At 50.4% G+C, this 26,244-nt stretch overlaps 32 non-coding genes across 32 annotated transcripts; all 32 read left to right on the plus strand.

Moving 5' to 3' along the window:
• The first annotated feature begins 438 nt into the window (after nucleotides 1-438).
• Trnaa-ugc (transfer RNA alanine (anticodon UGC)) lies at nucleotides 439-511 on the plus strand. Its single transcript has one exon. It is a non-coding gene; the product is annotated as a tRNA-Ala (tRNA).
• A 423-nt stretch (nucleotides 512-934) lies between these two features.
• Nucleotides 935-1,007, plus strand: Trnaa-agc (transfer RNA alanine (anticodon AGC)). The gene has a single exon. It is a non-coding gene; the product is annotated as a tRNA-Ala (tRNA).
• A 1,074-nt stretch (nucleotides 1,008-2,081) lies between these two features.
• Trnaa-ugc (transfer RNA alanine (anticodon UGC)) lies at nucleotides 2,082-2,154 on the plus strand. Its single transcript has one exon. It is a non-coding gene; the product is annotated as a tRNA-Ala (tRNA).
• A 423-nt stretch (nucleotides 2,155-2,577) lies between these two features.
• On the plus strand, nucleotides 2,578-2,650 carry Trnaa-agc (transfer RNA alanine (anticodon AGC)). The gene has a single exon. It is a non-coding gene; the product is annotated as a tRNA-Ala (tRNA).
• Nucleotides 2,651-3,713: 1,063 nt separating this feature from the next.
• On the plus strand, nucleotides 3,714-3,786 carry Trnaa-ugc (transfer RNA alanine (anticodon UGC)). The gene has a single exon. It is a non-coding gene; the product is annotated as a tRNA-Ala (tRNA).
• A 423-nt stretch (nucleotides 3,787-4,209) lies between these two features.
• On the plus strand, nucleotides 4,210-4,282 carry Trnaa-agc (transfer RNA alanine (anticodon AGC)). Its single transcript has one exon. It is a non-coding gene; the product is annotated as a tRNA-Ala (tRNA).
• Nucleotides 4,283-5,345: 1,063 nt separating this feature from the next.
• Nucleotides 5,346-5,418, plus strand: Trnaa-ugc (transfer RNA alanine (anticodon UGC)). The gene has a single exon. It is a non-coding gene; the product is annotated as a tRNA-Ala (tRNA).
• Nucleotides 5,419-5,841: 423 nt separating this feature from the next.
• On the plus strand, nucleotides 5,842-5,914 carry Trnaa-agc (transfer RNA alanine (anticodon AGC)). Its single transcript has one exon. It is a non-coding gene; the product is annotated as a tRNA-Ala (tRNA).
• Nucleotides 5,915-6,977: 1,063 nt separating this feature from the next.
• Trnaa-ugc (transfer RNA alanine (anticodon UGC)) lies at nucleotides 6,978-7,050 on the plus strand. The gene has a single exon. It is a non-coding gene; the product is annotated as a tRNA-Ala (tRNA).
• Nucleotides 7,051-7,473: 423 nt separating this feature from the next.
• Nucleotides 7,474-7,546, plus strand: Trnaa-agc (transfer RNA alanine (anticodon AGC)). The gene has a single exon. It is a non-coding gene; the product is annotated as a tRNA-Ala (tRNA).
• Nucleotides 7,547-8,609: 1,063 nt separating this feature from the next.
• Trnaa-ugc (transfer RNA alanine (anticodon UGC)) lies at nucleotides 8,610-8,682 on the plus strand. The gene has a single exon. It is a non-coding gene; the product is annotated as a tRNA-Ala (tRNA).
• Nucleotides 8,683-9,105: 423 nt separating this feature from the next.
• Trnaa-agc (transfer RNA alanine (anticodon AGC)) lies at nucleotides 9,106-9,178 on the plus strand. The gene has a single exon. It is a non-coding gene; the product is annotated as a tRNA-Ala (tRNA).
• Nucleotides 9,179-10,241: 1,063 nt separating this feature from the next.
• Nucleotides 10,242-10,314, plus strand: Trnaa-ugc (transfer RNA alanine (anticodon UGC)). The gene has a single exon. It is a non-coding gene; the product is annotated as a tRNA-Ala (tRNA).
• Nucleotides 10,315-10,737: 423 nt separating this feature from the next.
• On the plus strand, nucleotides 10,738-10,810 carry Trnaa-agc (transfer RNA alanine (anticodon AGC)). Its single transcript has one exon. It is a non-coding gene; the product is annotated as a tRNA-Ala (tRNA).
• Nucleotides 10,811-11,873: 1,063 nt separating this feature from the next.
• Nucleotides 11,874-11,946, plus strand: Trnaa-ugc (transfer RNA alanine (anticodon UGC)). Its single transcript has one exon. It is a non-coding gene; the product is annotated as a tRNA-Ala (tRNA).
• A 423-nt stretch (nucleotides 11,947-12,369) lies between these two features.
• Trnaa-agc (transfer RNA alanine (anticodon AGC)) lies at nucleotides 12,370-12,442 on the plus strand. Its single transcript has one exon. It is a non-coding gene; the product is annotated as a tRNA-Ala (tRNA).
• A 1,063-nt stretch (nucleotides 12,443-13,505) lies between these two features.
• On the plus strand, nucleotides 13,506-13,578 carry Trnaa-ugc (transfer RNA alanine (anticodon UGC)). The gene has a single exon. It is a non-coding gene; the product is annotated as a tRNA-Ala (tRNA).
• Nucleotides 13,579-14,001: 423 nt separating this feature from the next.
• Trnaa-agc (transfer RNA alanine (anticodon AGC)) lies at nucleotides 14,002-14,074 on the plus strand. Its single transcript has one exon. It is a non-coding gene; the product is annotated as a tRNA-Ala (tRNA).
• Nucleotides 14,075-15,137: 1,063 nt separating this feature from the next.
• On the plus strand, nucleotides 15,138-15,210 carry Trnaa-ugc (transfer RNA alanine (anticodon UGC)). The gene has a single exon. It is a non-coding gene; the product is annotated as a tRNA-Ala (tRNA).
• Nucleotides 15,211-15,633: 423 nt separating this feature from the next.
• On the plus strand, nucleotides 15,634-15,706 carry Trnaa-agc (transfer RNA alanine (anticodon AGC)). Its single transcript has one exon. It is a non-coding gene; the product is annotated as a tRNA-Ala (tRNA).
• A 1,074-nt stretch (nucleotides 15,707-16,780) lies between these two features.
• Trnaa-ugc (transfer RNA alanine (anticodon UGC)) lies at nucleotides 16,781-16,853 on the plus strand. The gene has a single exon. It is a non-coding gene; the product is annotated as a tRNA-Ala (tRNA).
• A 423-nt stretch (nucleotides 16,854-17,276) lies between these two features.
• Nucleotides 17,277-17,349, plus strand: Trnaa-agc (transfer RNA alanine (anticodon AGC)). Its single transcript has one exon. It is a non-coding gene; the product is annotated as a tRNA-Ala (tRNA).
• A 1,074-nt stretch (nucleotides 17,350-18,423) lies between these two features.
• Trnaa-ugc (transfer RNA alanine (anticodon UGC)) lies at nucleotides 18,424-18,496 on the plus strand. The gene has a single exon. It is a non-coding gene; the product is annotated as a tRNA-Ala (tRNA).
• Nucleotides 18,497-18,919: 423 nt separating this feature from the next.
• On the plus strand, nucleotides 18,920-18,992 carry Trnaa-agc (transfer RNA alanine (anticodon AGC)). Its single transcript has one exon. It is a non-coding gene; the product is annotated as a tRNA-Ala (tRNA).
• A 1,074-nt stretch (nucleotides 18,993-20,066) lies between these two features.
• Trnaa-ugc (transfer RNA alanine (anticodon UGC)) lies at nucleotides 20,067-20,139 on the plus strand. The gene has a single exon. It is a non-coding gene; the product is annotated as a tRNA-Ala (tRNA).
• Nucleotides 20,140-20,562: 423 nt separating this feature from the next.
• Nucleotides 20,563-20,635, plus strand: Trnaa-agc (transfer RNA alanine (anticodon AGC)). The gene has a single exon. It is a non-coding gene; the product is annotated as a tRNA-Ala (tRNA).
• Nucleotides 20,636-21,709: 1,074 nt separating this feature from the next.
• On the plus strand, nucleotides 21,710-21,782 carry Trnaa-ugc (transfer RNA alanine (anticodon UGC)). Its single transcript has one exon. It is a non-coding gene; the product is annotated as a tRNA-Ala (tRNA).
• Nucleotides 21,783-22,205: 423 nt separating this feature from the next.
• On the plus strand, nucleotides 22,206-22,278 carry Trnaa-agc (transfer RNA alanine (anticodon AGC)). The gene has a single exon. It is a non-coding gene; the product is annotated as a tRNA-Ala (tRNA).
• A 1,074-nt stretch (nucleotides 22,279-23,352) lies between these two features.
• Nucleotides 23,353-23,425, plus strand: Trnaa-ugc (transfer RNA alanine (anticodon UGC)). The gene has a single exon. It is a non-coding gene; the product is annotated as a tRNA-Ala (tRNA).
• A 423-nt stretch (nucleotides 23,426-23,848) lies between these two features.
• Nucleotides 23,849-23,921, plus strand: Trnaa-agc (transfer RNA alanine (anticodon AGC)). Its single transcript has one exon. It is a non-coding gene; the product is annotated as a tRNA-Ala (tRNA).
• Nucleotides 23,922-24,998: 1,077 nt separating this feature from the next.
• On the plus strand, nucleotides 24,999-25,072 carry Trnaa-ugc (transfer RNA alanine (anticodon UGC)). The gene has a single exon. It is a non-coding gene; the product is annotated as a tRNA-Ala (tRNA).
• A 425-nt stretch (nucleotides 25,073-25,497) lies between these two features.
• On the plus strand, nucleotides 25,498-25,570 carry Trnaa-agc (transfer RNA alanine (anticodon AGC)). Its single transcript has one exon. It is a non-coding gene; the product is annotated as a tRNA-Ala (tRNA).
• The last annotated feature ends 674 nt before the right edge of the window (nucleotides 25,571-26,244 follow it).

Here is a 26,244-nt window from a genome sequence, read left to right on the forward strand (position 1 = left end):
TACGTGTTGTGGCCCAGTCTTTTGCAGTTGGACGACAAGAGTGGTACACAGTAGTAAAGTGCGAGGCAGTGAGTTGGCATGAACAGTCGAGTGCACAATGGGGCTTCAGATGTGCTTGTTACCTGAGGCGCGGTGTGATTGCCGACAAGGAGTGAAAACGGAGCAATTTGTGACTGTCCTTTCGAGAAATGGCTCTGAGCACTATGGGTCTCAACTGCTGTGGTCATCAGTCGACAGTCCTTTCAATTTAAGACGTTAAATACAGACGGAATTTGTAGTCGTAACACCAGAACATCGAAACTACTTGGAACTCATGTGTATATGAACGTGACCACGCCTTTGTACACTGGTCCCTTCACCCCTACAAACCAACCAACCATCAGGTCCGTGCACTTCAGAGTAGCAAAGAAAGGAAAACAGCGCAGCTCTGTTGCGCTTGGGGGCGTAGCTCAGTTGGTAGAGCGTTCGCTTTGCATGTGAAAGGTCCCGGGTTCAAGCCCCGGCGCCTCCATGTTTTGTGGACAGTGCATGGTAAGTGTTGGTCGCGGCGAGCCTAAAGACACGCAAGATGTTGCAAAGCCAGCGTCACAGACTCATATGATGTATACTGACGTAAGGAGAGCAAGACGTAAATGTGAGGACCGGCTGTTGTCGAGGTGTCATCGACTGCAAATCTGTCTTAGGTATAACGGCCTAACCTCAATGAAGTCTAGAGAGTGGACAACACGTCCGTCTTACTCAGAGTGGTGGCCGAACGCTATTTTCGACGTTGTGCGTGCCACTTTAATTTTGGCCAACTACGATTCGATACAGAATGCAGAAAACCTGAAAGACACCCTCGCGGCCACATTGAGAGTAGTGTTTGTCTGCGGAATAATGAGAGTGCAAGGGTCTGTGGTATTGATATGGTTGTATGTAGCACTATTTGTCATCAGGGGGCGTAGCTCAGATGGTAGAGCGCTCGCTTAGCATGCGAGAGGTACTGGGATCGATACCCAGCGCCTCCAGAATTTTTAACACACCAACATGTCCACACTGCCATGCAAGTGGAATAATTCACAGCCAGCGAATGTGTCAAGGCAGATACGAGCGAACGATTAGCAGCCACAATTGGCAAGCGTACTGTTACGCGCAAGAAGCACCCTCCTCCCACCGCTACACTGAATTTAGAAACAGTACAAGTCCTCCCTTAAGATTCTCAAACCTATGTCGGAAAGATCTGCCTTGCGCCGAGTTCACAAAAATCCCACTGCACATTCCCATTCTTTACGTGCAGTCGGCTGCTACTGGTGTTGCTAGTTGTGACTGCTGATGACAGATGCCGTAGCAATCAATTCATGGAGTGAGTTGTATGTTTTGCGATACTCTGTCTCTGACAAGCAAGCAGAGGTGACATAGGCGCGAACACGGGAAGGTTGCAGCCCCTCGCTGCCTGCAGACACCGAGCAGCCACACTAGGTGGGCGGCCTAAGCCGTAGGCGAAATGTGCTCACTCGCTTGGGCGCGACGTCAAGCTCTAAATAAGGCTGTCACTAGCGTGAGCGTTGCGTGAGCGTCGTGTAAAGTCGGAAAAGTCGTCTGCATTGGTGAGTGCCATGTTTGGGGAGCGTTTCGTAGTTTGCGCAGTGCAATGGAGACGCCGAAACGTGTTGTGGCCCAGTCTTTTGCAGTTGGACGACAAGAGTGGTACACAGTAGTAAAGTGCGAGGCAGTGAGTTGGCATGAACAGTCGAGTGCACAATGGGGCTTCAGATGTGCTTGTTACCTGAGGCGCGGTGTGATTGCCGACAAGGAGTGAAAACGGAGCAATTTGTGACTGTCCTTTCGAGAAATGGCTCTGAGCACTATGGGTCTCAACTGCTGTGGTCATCAGTCGACAGTCCTTTCAATTTAAGACGTTAAATACAGACGGAATTTGTAGTCGTAACACCAGAACATCGAAACTACTTGGAACTCATGTGTATATGAACGTGACCACGCCTTTGTACACTGGTCCCTTCACCCCTACAAACCAACCAACCATCAGGTCCGTGCACTTCAGAGTAGCAAAGAAAGGAAAACAGCGCAGCTCTGTTGCGCTTGGGGGCGTAGCTCAGTTGGTAGAGCGTTCGCTTTGCATGTGAAAGGTCCCGGGTTCAAGCCCCGGCGCCTCCATGTTTTGTGGACAGTGCATGGTAAGTGTTGGTCGCGGCGAGCCTAAAGACACGCAAGATGTTGCAAAGCCAGCGTCACAGACTCATATGATGTATACTGACGTAAGGAGAGCAAGACGTAAATGTGAGGACCGGCTGTTGTCGAGGTGTCATCGACTGCAAATCTGTCTTAGGTATAACGGCCTAACCTCAATGAAGTCTAGAGAGTGGACAACACGTCCGTCTTACTCAGAGTGGTGGCCGAACGCTATTTTCGACGTTGTGCGTGCCACTTTAATTTTGGCCAACTACGATTCGATACAGAATGCAGAAAACCTGAAAGACACCCTCGCGGCCACATTGAGAGTAGTGTTTGTCTGCGGAATAATGAGAGTGCAAGGGTCTGTGGTATTGATATGGTTGTATGTAGCACTATTTGTCATCAGGGGGCGTAGCTCAGATGGTAGAGCGCTCGCTTAGCATGCGAGAGGTACTGGGATCGATACCCAGCGCCTCCAGAATTTTTAACACACCAACATGTCCACACTGCCATGCAAGTGGAATAATTCACAGCCAGCGAATGTGTCAAGGCAGATACGAGCGAACGATTAGCAGCCACAATTGGCAAGCGTACTGTTACGCGCAAGAAGCACCCTCCTCCCACCGCTACACTGAATTTAGAAACAGTACAAGTCCTCCCTTAAGATTCTCAAACCTATGTCGGAAAGATCTGCCTTGCGCCGAGTTCACAAAAATCCCACTGCACATTCCCATTCTTTACGTGCAGTCGGCTGCTACTGGTGTTGCTAGTTGTGACTGCTGATGACAGATGCCGTAGCAATCAATTCATGGAGTGAGTTGTATGTTTTGCGATACTCTGTCTCTGACAAGCAAGCAGAGGTGACATAGGCGCGAACACGGGAAGGTTGCAGCCCCTCGCTGCCTGCAGACACCGAGCAGCCACACTAGGTGGGCGGCCTAAGCCGTAGGCGAAATGTGCTCACTCGCTTGGGCGCGACGTCAAGCTCTAAATAAGGCTGTCACTAGCGTGAGCGTCGTGTAAAGTCGGAAAAGTCGTCTGCATTGGTGAGTGCCATGTTTGGGGAGCGTTTCGTAGTTTGCGCAGTGCAATGGAGACGCCGAAACGTGTTGTGGCCCAGTCTTTTGCAGTTGGACGACAAGAGTGGTACACAGTAGTAAAGTGCGAGGCAGTGAGTTGGCATGAACAGTCGAGTGCACAATGGGGCTTCAGATGTGCTTGTTACCTGAGGCGCGGTGTGATTGCCGACAAGGAGTGAAAACGGAGCAATTTGTGACTGTCCTTTCGAGAAATGGCTCTGAGCACTATGGGTCTCAACTGCTGTGGTCATCAGTCGACAGTCCTTTCAATTTAAGACGTTAAATACAGACGGAATTTGTAGTCGTAACACCAGAACATCGAAACTACTTGGAACTCATGTGTATATGAACGTGACCACGCCTTTGTACACTGGTCCCTTCACCCCTACAAACCAACCAACCATCAGGTCCGTGCACTTCAGAGTAGCAAAGAAAGGAAAACAGCGCAGCTCTGTTGCGCTTGGGGGCGTAGCTCAGTTGGTAGAGCGTTCGCTTTGCATGTGAAAGGTCCCGGGTTCAAGCCCCGGCGCCTCCATGTTTTGTGGACAGTGCATGGTAAGTGTTGGTCGCGGCGAGCCTAAAGACACGCAAGATGTTGCAAAGCCAGCGTCACAGACTCATATGATGTATACTGACGTAAGGAGAGCAAGACGTAAATGTGAGGACCGGCTGTTGTCGAGGTGTCATCGACTGCAAATCTGTCTTAGGTATAACGGCCTAACCTCAATGAAGTCTAGAGAGTGGACAACACGTCCGTCTTACTCAGAGTGGTGGCCGAACGCTATTTTCGACGTTGTGCGTGCCACTTTAATTTTGGCCAACTACGATTCGATACAGAATGCAGAAAACCTGAAAGACACCCTCGCGGCCACATTGAGAGTAGTGTTTGTCTGCGGAATAATGAGAGTGCAAGGGTCTGTGGTATTGATATGGTTGTATGTAGCACTATTTGTCATCAGGGGGCGTAGCTCAGATGGTAGAGCGCTCGCTTAGCATGCGAGAGGTACTGGGATCGATACCCAGCGCCTCCAGAATTTTTAACACACCAACATGTCCACACTGCCATGCAAGTGGAATAATTCACAGCCAGCGAATGTGTCAAGGCAGATACGAGCGAACGATTAGCAGCCACAATTGGCAAGCGTACTGTTACGCGCAAGAAGCACCCTCCTCCCACCGCTACACTGAATTTAGAAACAGTACAAGTCCTCCCTTAAGATTCTCAAACCTATGTCGGAAAGATCTGCCTTGCGCCGAGTTCACAAAAATCCCACTGCACATTCCCATTCTTTACGTGCAGTCGGCTGCTACTGGTGTTGCTAGTTGTGACTGCTGATGACAGATGCCGTAGCAATCAATTCATGGAGTGAGTTGTATGTTTTGCGATACTCTGTCTCTGACAAGCAAGCAGAGGTGACATAGGCGCGAACACGGGAAGGTTGCAGCCCCTCGCTGCCTGCAGACACCGAGCAGCCACACTAGGTGGGCGGCCTAAGCCGTAGGCGAAATGTGCTCACTCGCTTGGGCGCGACGTCAAGCTCTAAATAAGGCTGTCACTAGCGTGAGCGTCGTGTAAAGTCGGAAAAGTCGTCTGCATTGGTGAGTGCCATGTTTGGGGAGCGTTTCGTAGTTTGCGCAGTGCAATGGAGACGCCGAAACGTGTTGTGGCCCAGTCTTTTGCAGTTGGACGACAAGAGTGGTACACAGTAGTAAAGTGCGAGGCAGTGAGTTGGCATGAACAGTCGAGTGCACAATGGGGCTTCAGATGTGCTTGTTACCTGAGGCGCGGTGTGATTGCCGACAAGGAGTGAAAACGGAGCAATTTGTGACTGTCCTTTCGAGAAATGGCTCTGAGCACTATGGGTCTCAACTGCTGTGGTCATCAGTCGACAGTCCTTTCAATTTAAGACGTTAAATACAGACGGAATTTGTAGTCGTAACACCAGAACATCGAAACTACTTGGAACTCATGTGTATATGAACGTGACCACGCCTTTGTACACTGGTCCCTTCACCCCTACAAACCAACCAACCATCAGGTCCGTGCACTTCAGAGTAGCAAAGAAAGGAAAACAGCGCAGCTCTGTTGCGCTTGGGGGCGTAGCTCAGTTGGTAGAGCGTTCGCTTTGCATGTGAAAGGTCCCGGGTTCAAGCCCCGGCGCCTCCATGTTTTGTGGACAGTGCATGGTAAGTGTTGGTCGCGGCGAGCCTAAAGACACGCAAGATGTTGCAAAGCCAGCGTCACAGACTCATATGATGTATACTGACGTAAGGAGAGCAAGACGTAAATGTGAGGACCGGCTGTTGTCGAGGTGTCATCGACTGCAAATCTGTCTTAGGTATAACGGCCTAACCTCAATGAAGTCTAGAGAGTGGACAACACGTCCGTCTTACTCAGAGTGGTGGCCGAACGCTATTTTCGACGTTGTGCGTGCCACTTTAATTTTGGCCAACTACGATTCGATACAGAATGCAGAAAACCTGAAAGACACCCTCGCGGCCACATTGAGAGTAGTGTTTGTCTGCGGAATAATGAGAGTGCAAGGGTCTGTGGTATTGATATGGTTGTATGTAGCACTATTTGTCATCAGGGGGCGTAGCTCAGATGGTAGAGCGCTCGCTTAGCATGCGAGAGGTACTGGGATCGATACCCAGCGCCTCCAGAATTTTTAACACACCAACATGTCCACACTGCCATGCAAGTGGAATAATTCACAGCCAGCGAATGTGTCAAGGCAGATACGAGCGAACGATTAGCAGCCACAATTGGCAAGCGTACTGTTACGCGCAAGAAGCACCCTCCTCCCACCGCTACACTGAATTTAGAAACAGTACAAGTCCTCCCTTAAGATTCTCAAACCTATGTCGGAAAGATCTGCCTTGCGCCGAGTTCACAAAAATCCCACTGCACATTCCCATTCTTTACGTGCAGTCGGCTGCTACTGGTGTTGCTAGTTGTGACTGCTGATGACAGATGCCGTAGCAATCAATTCATGGAGTGAGTTGTATGTTTTGCGATACTCTGTCTCTGACAAGCAAGCAGAGGTGACATAGGCGCGAACACGGGAAGGTTGCAGCCCCTCGCTGCCTGCAGACACCGAGCAGCCACACTAGGTGGGCGGCCTAAGCCGTAGGCGAAATGTGCTCACTCGCTTGGGCGCGACGTCAAGCTCTAAATAAGGCTGTCACTAGCGTGAGCGTCGTGTAAAGTCGGAAAAGTCGTCTGCATTGGTGAGTGCCATGTTTGGGGAGCGTTTCGTAGTTTGCGCAGTGCAATGGAGACGCCGAAACGTGTTGTGGCCCAGTCTTTTGCAGTTGGACGACAAGAGTGGTACACAGTAGTAAAGTGCGAGGCAGTGAGTTGGCATGAACAGTCGAGTGCACAATGGGGCTTCAGATGTGCTTGTTACCTGAGGCGCGGTGTGATTGCCGACAAGGAGTGAAAACGGAGCAATTTGTGACTGTCCTTTCGAGAAATGGCTCTGAGCACTATGGGTCTCAACTGCTGTGGTCATCAGTCGACAGTCCTTTCAATTTAAGACGTTAAATACAGACGGAATTTGTAGTCGTAACACCAGAACATCGAAACTACTTGGAACTCATGTGTATATGAACGTGACCACGCCTTTGTACACTGGTCCCTTCACCCCTACAAACCAACCAACCATCAGGTCCGTGCACTTCAGAGTAGCAAAGAAAGGAAAACAGCGCAGCTCTGTTGCGCTTGGGGGCGTAGCTCAGTTGGTAGAGCGTTCGCTTTGCATGTGAAAGGTCCCGGGTTCAAGCCCCGGCGCCTCCATGTTTTGTGGACAGTGCATGGTAAGTGTTGGTCGCGGCGAGCCTAAAGACACGCAAGATGTTGCAAAGCCAGCGTCACAGACTCATATGATGTATACTGACGTAAGGAGAGCAAGACGTAAATGTGAGGACCGGCTGTTGTCGAGGTGTCATCGACTGCAAATCTGTCTTAGGTATAACGGCCTAACCTCAATGAAGTCTAGAGAGTGGACAACACGTCCGTCTTACTCAGAGTGGTGGCCGAACGCTATTTTCGACGTTGTGCGTGCCACTTTAATTTTGGCCAACTACGATTCGATACAGAATGCAGAAAACCTGAAAGACACCCTCGCGGCCACATTGAGAGTAGTGTTTGTCTGCGGAATAATGAGAGTGCAAGGGTCTGTGGTATTGATATGGTTGTATGTAGCACTATTTGTCATCAGGGGGCGTAGCTCAGATGGTAGAGCGCTCGCTTAGCATGCGAGAGGTACTGGGATCGATACCCAGCGCCTCCAGAATTTTTAACACACCAACATGTCCACACTGCCATGCAAGTGGAATAATTCACAGCCAGCGAATGTGTCAAGGCAGATACGAGCGAACGATTAGCAGCCACAATTGGCAAGCGTACTGTTACGCGCAAGAAGCACCCTCCTCCCACCGCTACACTGAATTTAGAAACAGTACAAGTCCTCCCTTAAGATTCTCAAACCTATGTCGGAAAGATCTGCCTTGCGCCGAGTTCACAAAAATCCCACTGCACATTCCCATTCTTTACGTGCAGTCGGCTGCTACTGGTGTTGCTAGTTGTGACTGCTGATGACAGATGCCGTAGCAATCAATTCATGGAGTGAGTTGTATGTTTTGCGATACTCTGTCTCTGACAAGCAAGCAGAGGTGACATAGGCGCGAACACGGGAAGGTTGCAGCCCCTCGCTGCCTGCAGACACCGAGCAGCCACACTAGGTGGGCGGCCTAAGCCGTAGGCGAAATGTGCTCACTCGCTTGGGCGCGACGTCAAGCTCTAAATAAGGCTGTCACTAGCGTGAGCGTCGTGTAAAGTCGGAAAAGTCGTCTGCATTGGTGAGTGCCATGTTTGGGGAGCGTTTCGTAGTTTGCGCAGTGCAATGGAGACGCCGAAACGTGTTGTGGCCCAGTCTTTTGCAGTTGGACGACAAGAGTGGTACACAGTAGTAAAGTGCGAGGCAGTGAGTTGGCATGAACAGTCGAGTGCACAATGGGGCTTCAGATGTGCTTGTTACCTGAGGCGCGGTGTGATTGCCGACAAGGAGTGAAAACGGAGCAATTTGTGACTGTCCTTTCGAGAAATGGCTCTGAGCACTATGGGTCTCAACTGCTGTGGTCATCAGTCGACAGTCCTTTCAATTTAAGACGTTAAATACAGACGGAATTTGTAGTCGTAACACCAGAACATCGAAACTACTTGGAACTCATGTGTATATGAACGTGACCACGCCTTTGTACACTGGTCCCTTCACCCCTACAAACCAACCAACCATCAGGTCCGTGCACTTCAGAGTAGCAAAGAAAGGAAAACAGCGCAGCTCTGTTGCGCTTGGGGGCGTAGCTCAGTTGGTAGAGCGTTCGCTTTGCATGTGAAAGGTCCCGGGTTCAAGCCCCGGCGCCTCCATGTTTTGTGGACAGTGCATGGTAAGTGTTGGTCGCGGCGAGCCTAAAGACACGCAAGATGTTGCAAAGCCAGCGTCACAGACTCATATGATGTATACTGACGTAAGGAGAGCAAGACGTAAATGTGAGGACCGGCTGTTGTCGAGGTGTCATCGACTGCAAATCTGTCTTAGGTATAACGGCCTAACCTCAATGAAGTCTAGAGAGTGGACAACACGTCCGTCTTACTCAGAGTGGTGGCCGAACGCTATTTTCGACGTTGTGCGTGCCACTTTAATTTTGGCCAACTACGATTCGATACAGAATGCAGAAAACCTGAAAGACACCCTCGCGGCCACATTGAGAGTAGTGTTTGTCTGCGGAATAATGAGAGTGCAAGGGTCTGTGGTATTGATATGGTTGTATGTAGCACTATTTGTCATCAGGGGGCGTAGCTCAGATGGTAGAGCGCTCGCTTAGCATGCGAGAGGTACTGGGATCGATACCCAGCGCCTCCAGAATTTTTAACACACCAACATGTCCACACTGCCATGCAAGTGGAATAATTCACAGCCAGCGAATGTGTCAAGGCAGATACGAGCGAACGATTAGCAGCCACAATTGGCAAGCGTACTGTTACGCGCAAGAAGCACCCTCCTCCCACCGCTACACTGAATTTAGAAACAGTACAAGTCCTCCCTTAAGATTCTCAAACCTATGTCGGAAAGATCTGCCTTGCGCCGAGTTCACAAAAATCCCACTGCACATTCCCATTCTTTACGTGCAGTCGGCTGCTACTGGTGTTGCTAGTTGTGACTGCTGATGACAGATGCCGTAGCAATCAATTCATGGAGTGAGTTGTATGTTTTGCGATACTCTGTCTCTGACAAGCAAGCAGAGGTGACATAGGCGCGAACACGGGAAGGTTGCAGCCCCTCGCTGCCTGCAGACACCGAGCAGCCACACTAGGTGGGCGGCCTAAGCCGTAGGCGAAATGTGCTCACTCGCTTGGGCGCGACGTCAAGCTCTAAATAAGGCTGTCACTAGCGTGAGCGTCGTGTAAAGTCGGAAAAGTCGTCTGCATTGGTGAGTGCCATGTTTGGGGAGCGTTTCGTAGTTTGCGCAGTGCAATGGAGACGCCGAAACGTGTTGTGGCCCAGTCTTTTGCAGTTGGACGACAAGAGTGGTACACAGTAGTAAAGTGCGAGGCAGTGAGTTGGCATGAACAGTCGAGTGCACAATGGGGCTTCAGATGTGCTTGTTACCTGAGGCGCGGTGTGATTGCCGACAAGGAGTGAAAACGGAGCAATTTGTGACTGTCCTTTCGAGAAATGGCTCTGAGCACTATGGGTCTCAACTGCTGTGGTCATCAGTCGACAGTCCTTTCAATTTAAGACGTTAAATACAGACGGAATTTGTAGTCGTAACACCAGAACATCGAAACTACTTGGAACTCATGTGTATATGAACGTGACCACGCCTTTGTACACTGGTCCCTTCACCCCTACAAACCAACCAACCATCAGGTCCGTGCACTTCAGAGTAGCAAAGAAAGGAAAACAGCGCAGCTCTGTTGCGCTTGGGGGCGTAGCTCAGTTGGTAGAGCGTTCGCTTTGCATGTGAAAGGTCCCGGGTTCAAGCCCCGGCGCCTCCATGTTTTGTGGACAGTGCATGGTAAGTGTTGGTCGCGGCGAGCCTAAAGACACGCAAGATGTTGCAAAGCCAGCGTCACAGACTCATATGATGTATACTGACGTAAGGAGAGCAAGACGTAAATGTGAGGACCGGCTGTTGTCGAGGTGTCATCGACTGCAAATCTGTCTTAGGTATAACGGCCTAACCTCAATGAAGTCTAGAGAGTGGACAACACGTCCGTCTTACTCAGAGTGGTGGCCGAACGCTATTTTCGACGTTGTGCGTGCCACTTTAATTTTGGCCAACTACGATTCGATACAGAATGCAGAAAACCTGAAAGACACCCTCGCGGCCACATTGAGAGTAGTGTTTGTCTGCGGAATAATGAGAGTGCAAGGGTCTGTGGTATTGATATGGTTGTATGTAGCACTATTTGTCATCAGGGGGCGTAGCTCAGATGGTAGAGCGCTCGCTTAGCATGCGAGAGGTACTGGGATCGATACCCAGCGCCTCCAGAATTTTTAACACACCAACATGTCCACACTGCCATGCAAGTGGAATAATTCACAGCCAGCGAATGTGTCAAGGCAGATACGAGCGAACGATTAGCAGCCACAATTGGCAAGCGTACTGTTACGCGCAAGAAGCACCCTCCTCCCACCGCTACACTGAATTTAGAAACAGTACAAGTCCTCCCTTAAGATTCTCAAACCTATGTCGGAAAGATCTGCCTTGCGCCGAGTTCACAAAAATCCCACTGCACATTCCCATTCTTTACGTGCAGTCGGCTGCTACTGGTGTTGCTAGTTGTGACTGCTGATGACAGATGCCGTAGCAATCAATTCATGGAGTGAGTTGTATGTTTTGCGATACTCTGTCTCTGACAAGCAAGCAGAGGTGACATAGGCGCGAACACGGGAAGGTTGCAGCCCCTCGCTGCCTGCAGACACCGAGCAGCCACACTAGGTGGGCGGCCTAAGCCGTAGGCGAAATGTGCTCACTCGCTTGGGCGCGACGTCAAGCTCTAAATAAGGCTGTCACTAGCGTGAGCGTCGTGTAAAGTCGGAAAAGTCGTCTGCATTGGTGAGTGCCATGTTTGGGGAGCGTTTCGTAGTTTGCGCAGTGCAATGGAGACGCGGAAACGTGTTGTGGCCCAGTCTTTTGCAGTTGGACGACAAGAGTGGTACACAGTAGTAAAGTGCGAGGCAGTGAGTTGGCATGAACAGTCGAGTGCACAATGGGGCTTCAGATGTGCTTGTTACCTGAGGCGCGGTGTGATTGCCGACAAGGAGTGAAAACGGAGCAATTTGTGACTGTCCTTTCGAGAAATGGCTCTGAGCACTATGGGTCTCAACTGCTGTGGTCATCAGTCGACAGTCCTTTCAATTTAAGACGTTAAATACAGACGGAATTTGTAGTCGTAACACCAGAACATCGAAACTACTTGGAACTCATGTGTATATGAACGTGACCACGCCTTTGTACACTGGTCCCTTCACCCCTACAAACCAACCAACCATCAGGTCCGTGCACTTCAGAGTAGCAAAGAAAGGAAAACAGCGCAGCTCTGTTGCGCTTGGGGGCGTAGCTCAGTTGGTAGAGCGTTCGCTTTGCATGTGAAAGGTCCCGGGTTCAAGCCCCGGCGCCTCCATGTTTTGTGGACAGTGCATGGTAAGTGTTGGTCGCGGCGAGCCTAAAGACACGCAAGATGTTGCAAAGCCAGCGTCACAGACTCATATGATGTATACTGACGTAAGGAGAGCAAGACGTAAATGTGAGGACCGGCTGTTGTCGAGGTGTCATCGACTGCAAATCTGTCTTAGGTATAACGGCCTAACCTCAATGAAGTCTAGAGAGTGGACAACACGTCCGTCTTACTCAGAGTGGTGGCCGAACGCTATTTTCGACGTTGTGCGTGCCACTTTAATTTTGGCCAACTACGATTCGATACAGAATGCAGAAAACCTGAAAGACACCCTCGCGGCCACATTGAGAGTAGTGTTTGTCTGCGGAATAATGAGAGTGCAAGGGTCTGTGGTATTGATATGGTTGTATGTAGCACTATTTGTCATCAGGGGGCGTAGCTCAGATGGTAGAGCGCTCGCTTAGCATGCGAGAGGTACTGGGATCGATACCCAGCGCCTCCAGAATTTTTAACACACCAACATGTCCACACTGCCATGCAAGTGGAATAATTCACAGCCAGCGAATGTGTCAAGGCAGATACGAGCGAACGATTAGCAGCCACAATTGGCAAGCGTACTGTTACGCGCAAGAAGCACCCTCCTCCCACCGCTACACTGAATTTAGAAACAGTACAAGTCCTCCCTTAAGATTCTCAAACCTATGTCGGAAAGATCTGCCTTGCGCCGAGTTCACAAAAATCCCACTGCACATTCCCATTCTTTACGTGCAGTCGGCTGCTACTGGTGTTGCTAGTTGTGACTGCTGATGACAGATGCCGTAGCAATCAATTCATGGAGTGAGTTGTATGTTTTGCGATACTCTGTCTCTGACAAGCAAGCAGAGGTGACATAGGCGCGAACACGGGAAGGTTGCAGCCCCTCGCTGCCTGCAGACACCGAGCAGCCACACTAGGTGGGCGGCCTAAGCCGTAGGCGAAATGTGCTCACTCGCTTGGGCGCGACGTCAAGCTCTAAATAAGGCTGTCACTAGCGTGAGCGTCGTGTAAAGTCGGAAAAGTCGTCTTCATTGGTGAGTGCCATGTTTGGGGAGCGTTTCGTAGTTTGCGCAGTGCAATGGAGACGCGGAAACGTGTTGTGGCCCAGTCTTTTGCAGTTGGACGACAAGAGTGGTACACAGTAGTAAAGTGCGAGGCAGTGAGTTGGCATGAACAGTCGAGTGCACAATGGGGCTTCAGATGTGCTTGTTACCTGAGGCGCGGTGTGATTGCCGACAAGGAGTGAAAACGGAGCAATTTGTGACTGTCCTTTCGAGAAATGGCTCTGAGCACTATGGGTCTCAACTGCTGTGGTCATCAGTCGACAGTCCTTTCAATTTAAGACGTTAAATACAGACGGAATTTGTAGTCGTAACACCAGAACATCGAAACTACTTGGAACTCATGTGTATATGAACGTGACCACGCCTTTGTACACTGGTCCCTTCACCCCTACAAACCAACCAACCATCAGGTCCGTGCACTTCAGAGTAGCAAAGAAAGGAAAACAGCGCAGCTCTGTTGCGCTTGGGGGCGTAGCTCAGTTGGTAGAGCGTTCGCTTTGCATGTGAAAGGTCCCGGGTTCAAGCCCCGGCGCCTCCATGTTTTGTGGACAGTGCATGGTAAGTGTTGGTCGCGGCGAGCCTAAAGACACGCAAGATGTTGCAAAGCCAGCGTCACAGACTCATATGATGTATACTGACGTAAGGAGAGCAAGACGTAAATGTGAGGACCGGCTGTTGTCGAGGTGTCATCGACTGCAAATCTGTCTTAGGTATAACGGCCTAACCTCAATGAAGTCTAGAGAGTGGACAACACGTCCGTCTTACTCAGAGTGGTGGCCGAACGCTATTTTCGACGTTGTGCGTGCCACTTTAATTTTGGCCAACTACGATTCGATACAGAATGCAGAAAACCTGAAAGACACCCTCGCGGCCACATTGAGAGTAGTGTTTGTCTGCGGAATAATGAGAGTGCAAGGGTCTGTGGTATTGATATGGTTGTATGTAGCACTATTTGTCATCAGGGGGCGTAGCTCAGATGGTAGAGCGCTCGCTTAGCATGCGAGAGGTACTGGGATCGATACCCAGCGCCTCCAGAATTTTTAACACACCAACATGTCCACACTGCCATGCAAGTGGAATAATTCACAGCCAGCGAATGTGTCAAGGCAGATACGAGCGAACGATTAGCAGCCACAATTGGCAAGCGTACTGTTACGCGCAAGAAGCACCCTCCTCCCACCGCTACACTGAATTTAGAAACAGTACAAGTCCTCCCTTAAGATTCTCAAACCTATGTCGGAAAGATCTGCCTTGCGCCGAGTTCACAAAAATCCCACTGCACATTCCCATTCTTTACGTGCAGTCGGCTGCTACTGGTGTTGCTAGTTGTGACTGCTGATGACAGATGCCGTAGCAATCAATTCATGGAGTGAGTTGTATGTTTTGCGATACTCTGTCTCTGACAAGCAAGCAGAGGTGACATAGGCGCGAACACGGGAAGGTTGCAGCCCCTCGCTGCCTGCAGACACCGAGCAGCCACACTAGGTGGGCGGCCTAAGCCGTAGGCGAAATGTGCTCACTCGCTTGGGCGCGACGTCAAGCTCTAAATAAGGCTGTCACTAGCGTGAGCGTCGTGTAAAGTCGGAAAAGTCGTCTGCATTGGTGAGTGCCATGTTTGGGGAGCGTTTCGTAGTTTGCGCAGTGCAATGGAGACGCGGAAACGTGTTGTGGCCCAGTCTTTTGCAGTTGGACGACAAGAGTGGTACACAGTAGTAAAGTGCGAGGCAGTGAGTTGGCATGAACAGTCGAGTGCACAATGGGGCTTCAGATGTGCTTGTTACCTGAGGCGCGGTGTGATTGCCGACAAGGAGTGAAAACGGAGCAATTTGTGACTGTCCTTTCGAGAAATGGCTCTGAGCACTATGGGTCTCAACTGCTGTGGTCATCAGTCGACAGTCCTTTCAATTTAAGACGTTAAATACAGACGGAATTTGTAGTCGTAACACCAGAACATCGAAACTACTTGGAACTCATGTGTATATGAACGTGACCACGCCTTTGTACACTGGTCCCTTCACCCCTACAAACCAACCAACCATCAGGTCCGTGCACTTCAGAGTAGCAAAGAAAGGAAAACAGCGCAGCTCTGTTGCGCTTGGGGGCGTAGCTCAGTTGGTAGAGCGTTCGCTTTGCATGTGAAAGGTCCCGGGTTCAAGCCCCGGCGCCTCCATGTTTTGTGGACAGTGCATGGTAAGTGTTGGTCGCGGCGAGCCTAAAGACACGCAAGATGTTGCAAAGCCAGCGTCACAGACTCATATGATGTATACTGACGTAAGGAGAGCAAGACGTAAATGTGAGGACCGGCTGTTGTCGAGGTGTCATCGACTGCAAATCTGTCTTAGGTATAACGGCCTAACCTCAATGAAGTCTAGAGAGTGGACAACACGTCCGTCTTACTCAGAGTGGTGGCCGAACGCTATTTTCGACGTTGTGCGTGCCACTTTAATTTTGGCCAACTACGATTCGATACAGAATGCAGAAAACCTGAAAGACACCCTCGCGGCCACATTGAGAGTAGTGTTTGTCTGCGGAATAATGAGAGTGCAAGGGTCTGTGGTATTGATATGGTTGTATGTAGCACTATTTGTCATCAGGGGGCGTAGCTCAGATGGTAGAGCGCTCGCTTAGCATGCGAGAGGTACTGGGATCGATACCCAGCGCCTCCAGAATTTTTAACACACCAACATGTCCACACTGCCATGCAAGTGGAATAATTCACAGCCAGCGAATGTGTCAAGGCAGATACGAGCGAACGATTAGCAGCCACAATTGGCAAGCGTACTGTTACGCGCAAGAAGCACCCTCCTCCCACCGCTACACTGAATTTAGAAACAGTACAAGTCCTCCCTTAAGATTCTCAAACCTATGTCGGAAAGATCTGCCTTGCGCCGAGTTCACAAAAATCCCACTGCACATTCCCATTCTTTACGTGCAGTCGGCTGCTACTGGTGTTGCTAGTTGTGACTGCTGATGACAGATGCCGTAGCAATCAATTCATGGAGTGAGTTGTATGTTTTGCGATACTCTGTCTCTGACAAGCAAGCAGAGGTGACATAGGCGCGAACACGGGAAGGTTGCAGCCCCTCGCTGCCTGCAGACACCGAGCAGCCACACTAGGTGGGCGGCCTAAGCCGTAGGCGAAATGTGCTCACTCGCTTGGGCGCGACGTCAAGCTCTAAATAAGGCTGTCACTAGCGTGAGCGTTGCGTGAGCGTCGTGTAAAGTCGGAAAAGTCGTCTGCATTGGTGAGTGCCATGTTTGGGGAGCGTTTCGTAGTTTGCGCAGTGCAATGGAGACGCCGAAACGTGTTGTGGCCCAGTCTTTTGCAGTTGGACGACAAGAGTGGTACACAGTAGTAAAGTGCGAGGCAGTGAGTTGGCATGAACAGTCGAGTGCACAATGGGGCTTCAGATGTGCTTGTTACCTGAGGCGCGGTGTGATTGCCGACAAGGAGTGAAAACGGAGCAATTTGTGACTGTCCTTTCGAGAAATGGCTCTGAGCACTATGGGTCTCAACTGCTGTGGTCATCAGTCGACAGTCCTTTCAATTTAAGACGTTAAATACAGACGGAATTTGTAGTCGTAACACCAGAACATCGAAACTACTTGGAACTCATGTGTATATGAACGTGACCACGCCTTTGTACACTGGTCCCTTCACCCCTACAAACCAACCAACCATCAGGTCCGTGCACTTCAGAGTAGCAAAGAAAGGAAAACAGCGCAGCTCTGTTGCGCTTGGGGGCGTAGCTCAGTTGGTAGAGCGTTCGCTTTGCATGTGAAAGGTCCCGGGTTCAAGCCCCGGCGCCTCCATGTTTTGTGGACAGTGCATGGTAAGTGTTGGTCGCGGCGAGCCTAAAGACACGCAAGATGTTGCAAAGCCAGCGTCACAGACTCATATGATGTATACTGACGTAAGGAGAGCAAGACGTAAATGTGAGGACCGGCTGTTGTCGAGGTGTCATCGACTGCAAATCTGTCTTAGGTATAACGGCCTAACCTCAATGAAGTCTAGAGAGTGGACAACACGTCCGTCTTACTCAGAGTGGTGGCCGAACGCTATTTTCGACGTTGTGCGTGCCACTTTAATTTTGGCCAACTACGATTCGATACAGAATGCAGAAAACCTGAAAGACACCCTCGCGGCCACATTGAGAGTAGTGTTTGTCTGCGGAATAATGAGAGTGCAAGGGTCTGTGGTATTGATATGGTTGTATGTAGCACTATTTGTCATCAGGGGGCGTAGCTCAGATGGTAGAGCGCTCGCTTAGCATGCGAGAGGTACTGGGATCGATACCCAGCGCCTCCAGAATTTTTAACACACCAACATGTCCACACTGCCATGCAAGTGGAATAATTCACAGCCAGCGAATGTGTCAAGGCAGATACGAGCGAACGATTAGCAGCCACAATTGGCAAGCGTACTGTTACGCGCAAGAAGCACCCTCCTCCCACCGCTACACTGAATTTAGAAACAGTACAAGTCCTCCCTTAAGATTCTCAAACCTATGTCGGAAAGATCTGCCTTGCGCCGAGTTCACAAAAATCCCACTGCACATTCCCATTCTTTACGTGCAGTCGGCTGCTACTGGTGTTGCTAGTTGTGACTGCTGATGACAGATGCCGTAGCAATCAATTCATGGAGTGAGTTGTATGTTTTGCGATACTCTGTCTCTGACAAGCAAGCAGAGGTGACATAGGCGCGAACACGGGAAGGTTGCAGCCCCTCGCTGCCTGCAGACACCGAGCAGCCACACTAGGTGGGCGGCCTAAGCCGTAGGCGAAATGTGCTCACTCGCTTGGGCGCGACGTCAAGCTCTAAATAAGGCTGTCACTAGCGTGAGCGTTGCGTGAGCGTCGTGTAAAGTCGGAAAAGTCGTCTGCATTGGTGAGTGCCATGTTTGGGGAGCGTTTCGTAGTTTGCGCAGTGCAATGGAGACGCCGAAACGTGTTGTGGCCCAGTCTTTTGCAGTTGGACGACAAGAGTGGTACACAGTAGTAAAGTGCGAGGCAGTGAGTTGGCATGAACAGTCGAGTGCACAATGGGGCTTCAGATGTGCTTGTTACCTGAGGCGCGGTGTGATTGCCGACAAGGAGTGAAAACGGAGCAATTTGTGACTGTCCTTTCGAGAAATGGCTCTGAGCACTATGGGTCTCAACTGCTGTGGTCATCAGTCGACAGTCCTTTCAATTTAAGACGTTAAATACAGACGGAATTTGTAGTCGTAACACCAGAACATCGAAACTACTTGGAACTCATGTGTATATGAACGTGACCACGCCTTTGTACACTGGTCCCTTCACCCCTACAAACCAACCAACCATCAGGTCCGTGCACTTCAGAGTAGCAAAGAAAGGAAAACAGCGCAGCTCTGTTGCGCTTGGGGGCGTAGCTCAGTTGGTAGAGCGTTCGCTTTGCATGTGAAAGGTCCCGGGTTCAAGCCCCGGCGCCTCCATGTTTTGTGGACAGTGCATGGTAAGTGTTGGTCGCGGCGAGCCTAAAGACACGCAAGATGTTGCAAAGCCAGCGTCACAGACTCATATGATGTATACTGACGTAAGGAGAGCAAGACGTAAATGTGAGGACCGGCTGTTGTCGAGGTGTCATCGACTGCAAATCTGTCTTAGGTATAACGGCCTAACCTCAATGAAGTCTAGAGAGTGGACAACACGTCCGTCTTACTCAGAGTGGTGGCCGAACGCTATTTTCGACGTTGTGCGTGCCACTTTAATTTTGGCCAACTACGATTCGATACAGAATGCAGAAAACCTGAAAGACACCCTCGCGGCCACATTGAGAGTAGTGTTTGTCTGCGGAATAATGAGAGTGCAAGGGTCTGTGGTATTGATATGGTTGTATGTAGCACTATTTGTCATCAGGGGGCGTAGCTCAGATGGTAGAGCGCTCGCTTAGCATGCGAGAGGTACTGGGATCGATACCCAGCGCCTCCAGAATTTTTAACACACCAACATGTCCACACTGCCATGCAAGTGGAATAATTCACAGCCAGCGAATGTGTCAAGGCAGATACGAGCGAACGATTAGCAGCCACAATTGGCAAGCGTACTGTTACGCGCAAGAAGCACCCTCCTCCCACCGCTACACTGAATTTAGAAACAGTACAAGTCCTCCCTTAAGATTCTCAAACCTATGTCGGAAAGATCTGCCTTGCGCCGAGTTCACAAAAATCCCACTGCACATTCCCATTCTTTACGTGCAGTCGGCTGCTACTGGTGTTGCTAGTTGTGACTGCTGATGACAGATGCCGTAGCAATCAATTCATGGAGTGAGTTGTATGTTTTGCGATACTCTGTCTCTGACAAGCAAGCAGAGGTGACATAGGCGCGAACACGGGAAGGTTGCAGCCCCTCGCTGCCTGCAGACACCGAGCAGCCACACTAGGTGGGCGGCCTAAGCCGTAGGCGAAATGTGCTCACTCGCTTGGGCGCGACGTCAAGCTCTAAATAAGGCTGTCACTAGCGTGAGCGTTGCGTGAGCGTCGTGTAAAGTCGGAAAAGTCGTCTGCATTGGTGAGTGCCATGTTTGGGGAGCGTTTCGTAGTTTGCGCAGTGCAATGGAGACGCCGAAACGTGTTGTGGCCCAGTCTTTTGCAGTTGGACGACAAGAGTGGTACACAGTAGTAAAGTGCGAGGCAGTGAGTTGGCATGAACAGTCGAGTGCACAATGGGGCTTCAGATGTGCTTGTTACCTGAGGCGCGGTGTGATTGCCGACAAGGAGTGAAAACGGAGCAATTTGTGACTGTCCTTTCGAGAAATGGCTCTGAGCACTATGGGTCTCAACTGCTGTGGTCATCAGTCGACAGTCCTTTCAATTTAAGACGTTAAATACAGACGGAATTTGTAGTCGTAACACCAGAACATCGAAACTACTTGGAACTCATGTGTATATGAACGTGACCACGCCTTTGTACACTGGTCCCTTCACCCCTACAAACCAACCAACCATCAGGTCCGTGCACTTCAGAGTAGCAAAGAAAGGAAAACAGCGCAGCTCTGTTGCGCTTGGGGGCGTAGCTCAGTTGGTAGAGCGTTCGCTTTGCATGTGAAAGGTCCCGGGTTCAAGCCCCGGCGCCTCCATGTTTTGTGGACAGTGCATGGTAAGTGTTGGTCGCGGCGAGCCTAAAGACACGCAAGATGTTGCAAAGCCAGCGTCACAGACTCATATGATGTATACTGACGTAAGGAGAGCAAGACGTAAATGTGAGGACCGGCTGTTGTCGAGGTGTCATCGACTGCAAATCTGTCTTAGGTATAACGGCCTAACCTCAATGAAGTCTAGAGAGTGGACAACACGTCCGTCTTACTCAGAGTGGTGGCCGAACGCTATTTTCGACGTTGTGCGTGCCACTTTAATTTTGGCCAACTACGATTCGATACAGAATGCAGAAAACCTGAAAGACACCCTCGCGGCCACATTGAGAGTAGTGTTTGTCTGCGGAATAATGAGAGTGCAAGGGTCTGTGGTATTGATATGGTTGTATGTAGCACTATTTGTCATCAGGGGGCGTAGCTCAGATGGTAGAGCGCTCGCTTAGCATGCGAGAGGTACTGGGATCGATACCCAGCGCCTCCAGAATTTTTAACACACCAACATGTCCACACTGCCATGCAAGTGGAATAATTCACAGCCAGCGAATGTGTCAAGGCAGATACGAGCGAACGATTAGCAGCCACAATTGGCAAGCGTACTGTTACGCGCAAGAAGCACCCTCCTCCCACCGCTACACTGAATTTAGAAACAGTACAAGTCCTCCCTTAAGATTCTCAAACCTATGTCGGAAAGATCTGCCTTGCGCCGAGTTCACAAAAATCCCACTGCACATTCCCATTCTTTACGTGCAGTCGGCTGCTACTGGTGTTGCTAGTTGTGACTGCTGATGACAGATGCCGTAGCAATCAATTCATGGAGTGAGTTGTATGTTTTGCGATACTCTGTCTCTGACAAGCAAGCAGAGGTGACATAGGCGCGAACACGGGAAGGTTGCAGCCCCTCGCTGCCTGCAGACACCGAGCAGCCACACTAGGTGGGCGGCCTAAGCCGTAGGCGAAATGTGCTCACTCGCTTGGGCGCGACGTCAAGCTCTAAATAAGGCTGTCACTAGCGTGAGCGTTGCGTGAGCGTCGTGTAAAGTCGGAAAAGTCGTCTGCATTGGTGAGTGCCATGTTTGGGGAGCGTTTCGTAGTTTGCGCAGTGCAATGGAGACGCCGAAACGTGTTGTGGCCCAGTCTTTTGCAGTTGGACGACAAGAGTGGTACACAGTAGTAAAGTGCGAGGCAGTGAGTTGGCATGAACAGTCGAGTGCACAATGGGGCTTCAGATGTGCTTGTTACCTGAGGCGCGGTGTGATTGCCGACAAGGAGTGAAAACGGAGCAATTTGTGACTGTCCTTTCGAGAAATGGCTCTGAGCACTATGGGTCTCAACTGCTGTGGTCATCAGTCGACAGTCCTTTCAATTTAAGACGTTAAATACAGACGGAATTTGTAGTCGTAACACCAGAACATCGAAACTACTTGGAACTCATGTGTATATGAACGTGACCACGCCTTTGTACACTGGTCCCTTCACCCCTACAAACCAACCAACCATCAGGTCCGTGCACTTCAGAGTAGCAAAGAAAGGAAAACAGCGCAGCTCTGTTGCGCTTGGGGGCGTAGCTCAGTTGGTAGAGCGTTCGCTTTGCATGTGAAAGGTCCCGGGTTCAAGCCCCGGCGCCTCCATGTTTTGTGGACAGTGCATGGTAAGTGTTGGTCGCGGCGAGCCTAAAGACACGCAAGATGTTGCAAAGCCAGCGTCACAGACTCATATGATGTATACTGACGTAAGGAGAGCAAGACGTAAATGTGAGGACCGGCTGTTGTCGAGGTGTCATCGACTGCAAATCTGTCTTAGGTATAACGGCCTAACCTCAATGAAGTCTAGAGAGTGGACAACACGTCCGTCTTACTCAGAGTGGTGGCCGAACGCTATTTTCGACGTTGTGCGTGCCACTTTAATTTTGGCCAACTACGATTCGATACAGAATGCAGAAAACCTGAAAGACACCCTCGCGGCCACATTGAGAGTAGTGTTTGTCTGCGGAATAATGAGAGTGCAAGGGTCTGTGGTATTGATATGGTTGTATGTAGCACTATTTGTCATCAGGGGGCGTAGCTCAGATGGTAGAGCGCTCGCTTAGCATGCGAGAGGTACTGGGATCGATACCCAGCGCCTCCAGAATTTTTAACACACCAACATGTCCACACTGCCATGCAAGTGGAATAATTCACAGCCAGCGAATGTGTCAAGGCAGATACGAGCGAACGATTAGCAGCCACAATTGGCAAGCGTACTGTTACGCGCAAGAAGCACCCTCCTCCCACCGCTACACTGAATTTAGAAACAGTACAAGTCCTCCCTTAAGATTCTCAAACCTATGTCGGAAAGATCTGCCTTGCGCCGAGTTCACAAAAATCCCACTGCACATTCCCATTCTTTACGTGCAGTCGGCTGCTACTGGTGTTGCTAGTTGTGACTGCTGATGACAGATGCCGTAGCAATCAATTCATGGAGTGAGTTGTATGTTTTGCGATACTCTGTCTCTGACAAGCAAGCAGAGGTGACATAGGCGCGAACACGGGAAGGTTGCAGCCCCTCGCTGCCTGCAGACACCGAGCAGCCACACTAGGTGGGCGGCCTAAGCCGTAGGCGAAATGTGCTCACTCGCTTGGGCGCGACGTCAAGCTCTAAATAAGGCTGTCACTAGCGTGAGCGTTGCGTGAGCGTCGTGTAAAGTCGGAAAAGTCGTCTGCATTGGTGAGTGCCATGTTTGGGGAGCGTTTCGTAGTTTGCGCAGTGCAATGGAGACGCCGAAACGTGTTGTGGCCCAGTCTTTTGCAGTTGGACGACAAGAGTGGTACACAGTAGTAAAGTGCGAGGCAGTGAGTTGGCATGAACAGTCGAGTGCACAATGGGGCTTCAGATGTGCTTGTTACCTGAGGCGCGGTGTGATTGCCGACAAGGAGTGAAAACGGAGCAATTTGTGACTGTCCTTTCGAGAAATGGCTCTGAGCACTATGGGTCTCAACTGCTGTGGTCATCAGTCGACAGTCCTTTCAATTTAAGACGTTAAATACAGACGGAATTTGTAGTCGTAACACCAGAACATCGAAACTACTTGGAACTCATGTGTATATGAACGTGACCACGCCTTTGTACACTGGTCCCTTCACCCCTACAAACCAACCAACCATCAGGTCCGTGCACTTCAGAGTAGCAAAGAAAGGAAAACAGCGCAGCTCTGTTGCGCTTGGGGGCGTAGCTCAGTTGGTAGAGCGTTCGCTTTGCATGTGAAAGGTCCCGGGTTCAAGCCCCGGCGCCTCCATGTTTTGTGGACAGTGCATGGTAAGTGTTGGTCGCGGCGAGCCTAAAGACACGCAAGATGTTGCAAAGCCAGCGTCACAGACTCATATGATGTATACTGACGTAAGGAGAGCAAGACGTAAATGTGAGGACCGGCTGTTGTCGAGGTGTCATCGACTGCAAATCTGTCTTAGGTATAACGGCCTAACCTCAATGAAGTCTAGAGAGTGGACAACACGTCCGTCTTACTCAGAGTGGTGGCCGAACGCTATTTTCGACGTTGTGCGTGCCACTTTAATTTTGGCCAACTACGATTCGATACAGAATGCAGAAAACCTGAAAGACACCCTCGCGGCCACATTGAGAGTAGTGTTTGTCTGCGGAATAATGAGAGTGCAAGGGTCTGTGGTATTGATATGGTTGTATGTAGCACTATTTGTCATCAGGGGGCGTAGCTCAGATGGTAGAGCGCTCGCTTAGCATGCGAGAGGTACTGGGATCGATACCCAGCGCCTCCAGAATTTTTAACACACCAACATGTCCACACTGCCATGCAAGTGGAATAATTCACAGCCAGCGAATGTGTCAAGGCAGATACGAGCGAACGATTAGCAGCCACAATTGGCAAGCGTACTGTTACGCGCAAGAAGCACCCTCCTCCCACCGCTACACTGAATTTAGAAACAGTACAAGTCCTCCCTTAAGATTCTCAAACCTATGTCGGAAAGATCTGCCTTGCGCCGAGTTCACAAAAATCCCACTGCACATTCCCATTCTTTACGGTGCAGTCGGCTGCTACTGGTGTTGCTAGTTGTGACTGCTGATGACAGATGCCGTAGCAATCAATTCATGGAGTGAGTTGTATGTTTTGCGATACTCTGTCTCTGACAAGCAAGCAGAGGTGACATAGGCGCGAACACGGGAAGGTTGCAGCCCCTCGCTGCCTGCAGACACCGAGCAGCCACACTAGGGTGGGCGGCCTAAGCCGTAGGCGAAATGTGCTCACTCGCTTGGGCGCGACGTCAAGCTCTAAATAAGGCTGTCACTAGCGTGAGCGTTGCGTGAGCGTCGTGTAAAGTCGGAAAAGTCGTCTGCATTGGTGAGTGCCATGTTTGGGGAGCGTTTCGTAGTTTGCGCAGTGCAATGGAGACGCCGAAACGTGTTGTGGCCCAGTCTTTTGCAGTTGGACGACAAGAGTGGTACACAGTAGTAAAGTGCGAGGCAGTGAGTTGGCATGAACAGTCGAGTGCACAATGGGGCTTCAGATGTGCTTGTTACCTGAGGCGCGGTGTGATTGCCGACAAGGAGTGAAAACGGAGCAATTTGTGACTGTCCTTTCGAGAAAGGGCTCTGAGCACTATGGGTCTCAACTGCTGTGGTCATCAGTCGACAGTCCTTTCAATTTAAGACGTTAAATACAGACGGAATTTGTAGTCGTAACACCAGAACATCGAAACTACTTGGAACTCATGTGTATATGAACGTGACCACGCCTTTGTACACTGGTCCCTTCACCCCTACAAACCAACCAACCATCAGGTCCGTGCACTTCAGAGTAGCAAAGAAAGGAAAACAGCGCAGCTCTGTTGCGCTTGGGGGGCGTAGCTCAGTTGGTAGAGCGTTCGCTTTGCATGTGAAAGGTCCCCGGGTTCAAGCCCCGGCGCCTCCATGTTTTGTGGACAGTGCATGGTAAGTGTTGGTCGCGGCGAGCCTAAAGACACGCAAGATGTTGCAAAGCCAGCGTCACAGACTCATATGATGTATACTGACGTAAGGAGAGCAAGACGTAAATGTGAGGACCGGCTGTTGTCGAGGTGTCATCGACTGCAAATCTGTCTTAGGTATAACGGGCCTAACCTCAATGAAGTCTAGAGAGTGGACAACACGTCCGTCTTACTCAGAGTGGTGGCCGAACGCTATTTTCGACGTTGTGCGTGCCACTTTAATTTTGGCCAACTACGATTCGATACAGAATGCAGAAAACCTGAAAGACACCCTCGCGGCCACATTGAGAGTAGTGTTTGTCTGCGGAATAATGAGAGTGCAAGGGTCTGTGGTATTGATATGGTTGTATGTAGCAACTATTTGTCATCAGGGGGCGTAGCTCAGATGGTAGAGCGCTCGCTTAGCATGCGAGAGGTACTGGGATCGATACCCAGCGCCTCCAGAATTTTTAACACACCAACATGTCCACACTGCCATGCAAGTGGAATAATTCACAGCCAGCGAATGTGTCAAGGCAGATACGAGCGAACGATTAGCAGCCACAATTGGCAAGCGTACTGTTACGCGCAAGAAGCACCCTCCTCCCACCGCTACACTGAATTTAGAAACAGTACAAGTCCTCCCTTAAGATTCTCAAACCTATGTCGGAAAGATCTGCCTTGCGCCGAGTTCACAAAAATCCCACTGCACATTCCCATTCTTTACGTGCAGTCGGCTGCTACTGGTGTTGCTAGTTGTGACTGCTGATGACAGATGCCGTAGCAATCAATTCATGGAGTGAGTTGTATGTTTTGCGATACTCTGTCTCTGACAAGCAAGCAGAGGTGACATAGGCGCGAACACGGGAAGGTTGCAGCCCCCTCGCTGCCTGCAGACACCGAGCAGCCACACTAGGTGGGCGGCCTAAGCCGTAGGCGAAATGTGCTCACTCGCTTGGGCGCGACGTCAAGCTCTAAATAAGGCTGTCACTAGCGTGAGCGTTGCGTGAGCGTCGTGTAAAGTCGGAAAGTCGTCTGCATTGGTGAGTGCCATGTTTGGGGAGCGTTTTCGTAGTTTGCGCAGTGCAATGGAGGACGCGGAAACGTGTTGTGGCCCAGTCTTTTGCAGTTGGACGAC

The sequence above is a fragment of the Schistocerca cancellata genome, unplaced genomic scaffold, assembly GCF_023864275.1.
Source record: "Schistocerca cancellata isolate TAMUIC-IGC-003103 unplaced genomic scaffold, iqSchCanc2.1 HiC_scaffold_1014, whole genome shotgun sequence".
Lineage (NCBI taxonomy): Eukaryota > Metazoa > Arthropoda > Insecta > Orthoptera > Acrididae > Schistocerca > Schistocerca cancellata.